At 51.3% G+C, this 3,525-nt stretch overlaps 1 long non-coding RNA gene across 1 annotated transcript; it reads right to left on the bottom strand.

Annotated features, from left to right (window-relative positions):
- Positions 1 to 729: 729 nt before the first annotated feature.
- On the bottom strand, positions 730 to 2,747 carry LOC139673535 (uncharacterized). The gene is made up of 3 exons (XR_011698133.1): positions 2,651 to 2,747; positions 2,355 to 2,440; positions 730 to 1,503 (listed from the first exon to the last, which is right to left on the bottom strand). It is a non-coding gene; the product is annotated as an uncharacterized lncRNA (long non-coding RNA).
- Positions 2,748 to 3,525: the final 778 nt, after the last annotated feature.

Genomic DNA, 3,525 nt, shown 5'->3' on the forward strand with positions numbered 1-3,525 from the left:
CACAGAACCTGCAGCACAGACACAGCAGAGGGCTCAGGGACACTCAGCATCCACAGAACCTGCAGCACAGACACAGCAGAGGGCTCAGGGACACTCAGCATGCACAGAACCTGCAGCACAGACACAGCAGAGGGCTCAGGGACACTCAGCATCCACAGAACCTGCAGCACAGACAGAGCAGAGGGCTCAGGGACACTCAGCAGGCACAGAACCTGCAGCACAGACACAGCAGAGGGCTCAGGGACACTCAGCAGGCACAGAACCTGCAGCACAGACACAGCAGAGGGCTCAGGGACACTCAGCATCCACAGAACCTGCAGCACAGACACAGCAGAGGGCTCAGGGACACTCAGCATCCACAGAACCTGCAGCACAGACACAGCAGAGGGCTCAGGGACACTCAGCAGGCACAGACAGAGCAGCACAGACACAGCAGAGGGCTCAGGGACACTCAGCATCCACAGAACCTGCAGCACAGACACAGCTGAGGGCTCAGGGACACTCAGCATGCACAGAACCTGCAGCACAGACACAGCTGAGGGCTCAGGGACACTCAGCATGCACAGAACCTGCAGCACAGACACAGCAGAGGGCTCAGGGACACTCAGCAGGCACAGACAGAGCAGCACAGACACAGCAGAGGGCTCAGGGACACTCAGCATGCACAGAACCTGCAGCACAGACACAGCTGAGGGCTCAGGGACACTCAGCAGGCACAGAACCTGCAGCACAGACACAGCAGAGGGCTCAGGGACACTCAGCCACTGCCATGGCTCTTCATGCACAGGGCACAAGCTCAGACACTCTCAGAGCAGCAGTTATGGAGGGAGAAACAGCTCATCTCTCAGACAATCTTTACTTACCCAAATCTTGAACAAAACAAACACTATATGGGGTAAGAGTTAGCTGTGCACTCAAAATGTCTAATTTTATATGAGCTGCCTGAATCTCCCACGTCCATGCAACTGAACAGGAGACAACCATTAGTTATAGGCCATCAAGGGGATAAATCTTCATCTTTAAAATAGCATATATTTGAGCTTATTGCTAAACTAAGTGCTGTGAAAAATAAGGCCTTTCTGAGGTTACCAGGAAAACCTTACAAAAGCCAAGTTCCAATGAACAAGAAGACACAGCAAGATCTTGCCTTCTGCCTACAACACACTTCATTTTGCTGATTATCAAACCTTAGCAAGAGACCATTCTCACAGAGGCATTTCTTCTCTGCTGAATGCAGCCCAGGGATGCAGAGCCCAAGCCACCTTCCCCCTCCTGGGCACGCTGTGGACAGTTTGTGCAGAGACTGGGCCAGCTGGATCCTGGGATTGTTCACCATTTGCCCCACAGGATCATGTTCTTTCTTCCCAGCAAAAGCCAGCTGGGAGAATGCAGTCTGATAGCCTGGAGTATCCTCTGTGTCAATGAAGTGCTCCTTGTCAGGGGTCGTGTCATCCTCAAGCAGCTCAAACAAGCCAAGGAGGAAGGGCCTGCAGCAAACGAATCCTGGGGGGAGAGGGGAGGGGAACAGTGAACAGGTGAGGACAGCCTGTGCTTCACAAGAACGCTCAGAATTGCTTTAGAGTCAGCAGCAAAATGCATTCTAAGAAGGAGACAGAAAGGGCAGCCTTCATAAATGTTCCCTTTTACTGAAGGGCATTAACTTGCTGCTCCAAAGTTTGCCTAAAAACTGCTCATCTTCTCGGGCACCACAACACTGAAACGTGGAACGCTGGAAGCACCACTTCCATTTGGTTGGTGGAACACCATTGGAAGAACCCTGTAATTCTTGCTCCTCTACAGGAGGCATCAAGCAGATTTTAAAGGATTAATAACAGACCTTGTGTGATCTGTGTAGAGATAACATCACGAATTTCATCAGCATGGCCATCTGCCTGGGGATGATTTCAACAATGTGTCACAGCTTTGACAGAGGAACGTAAACCCTTCCTCAGAACTTTATTCCCATGAAGGCCAAAATGACACAAAAGCATGGAATGTTTCCCAGCATGAACACAAACTGCAGAGAGCAGTGGTCAGAATGGCTGTGCTGTGTGACAGGGCAAGTGTGTTGCTATTAGCTGGAGATTAAATGGAGACACTTTCAGACAAGTAACGACATCACACACACCAGGAAAGGAGGAGAACTACACAAGTCCTTTAGTTCCATTCCCTCAGTTTTCATGGAGTGTCACCTGCTGTGGCCACTGCCCTTTATGCCCCCTTGACTCCAGAGCATTTGGAGCAAGTCCCTGGAGCCACCAGAGTCCCACCCATGTACAGGATGCCTGATCTGTGCAACTGCACACTCTGAACCACTCGTGTCACACTGGAGCTTTTCAGAGCAAGGAACTTACTTTTGATAAGTTTTGTTGGTTTGGAACTTGGAAGTCTTTGGAATAGCAGAATGAAGACCTGTTTCCTGTACCAGTCAACTGATTCACTGGAAATTTAAAAGAACAGTTATTCAGTTCACAGTGGGCTTTGACTGGTGCTGTCACTTTACAGAAAACACAGATAAAGTTGTTCCCATCTCTTTAACTGATAAATGTGACATTTTTGCTCCTGAAGTGTTAACCTTTGGCATGACTGCACACTGCAGAACCAAAGCCCACAGAAGTCAGTTTTGAATGCAATTTGAGCTCATACTCACGGGGGCATATGCTCCATGATGCTGTTTAGCAGGTCAAAGCCTTGGGGATCACTGGCTTTCAAGGCAATCAGCTTCTGGAATCCCCCCAACACTCCAGGCTGCAAGGAAAGCAAACATGAAGCTCTAGGCAACTGTTCTTCCTAAGTGGCCCAGCAGAAAGTTGGCTCTGACCATCGAAGACACGCAACAGTGCAAAAGCATCCCTAACCTAAACCAGGATTCTGATCCTGCAGTGCAGGACAAGGAAGACACGTTGTGGCTCCTTCTCACTCACTCACTCACTCACTCACTCACTCACTCACAAGACACGTTGTGGCTCCTTCTCACTCACTCACTCCCTCACTCACTCACTCACTCCACTCACTCCCTCACTCACTCACTCCCTCACTCACTCACTCATTCACTCCCTCACTCACTCCACTCACTCACTCACTCCACTCACTCACTCACTCCACTCACTCACTCACTCCACTCACTCATTCAGTCCCTCACTCACTCACTCACTCACTCTCCTCAAGCCTGTTCTGAACACAAGCCTTGAGAGTTCTGCTGGTCCGCATGTTCCACAGGAAGCAAACAAGGCAAGAAAATTCTGGGAAACTGCCACTTGCCAAAACCAAGTGCAGGAATTTTCCATCTCGGCTGACAAAAGCACAGGAGCCCAGGATTCACCTCACCCCCAGGACGGGAAAGCACCCACCGAGCTGCACGCAGAGTATTTGTCCGTGCATGGAGCGCCACTGAGGCCCAGCCCAGCCCAGCCCCTGCCCCGCGGCCCCGGCACTCACGATCTTGGCGGCGGCGCTGCGGGCGATGGTGCCGGCGCCGCGCTCCAGGAACGCCTCTGGAGCAGCCGCACCGGCGGCGGAATATTC

The sequence above is a fragment of the Pithys albifrons genome, chromosome 6 (assembly GCF_047495875.1).
Source record: "Pithys albifrons albifrons isolate INPA30051 chromosome 6, PitAlb_v1, whole genome shotgun sequence".
In the NCBI taxonomy this organism is placed as follows: Eukaryota; Metazoa; Chordata; class Aves; order Passeriformes; family Thamnophilidae; genus Pithys; species Pithys albifrons.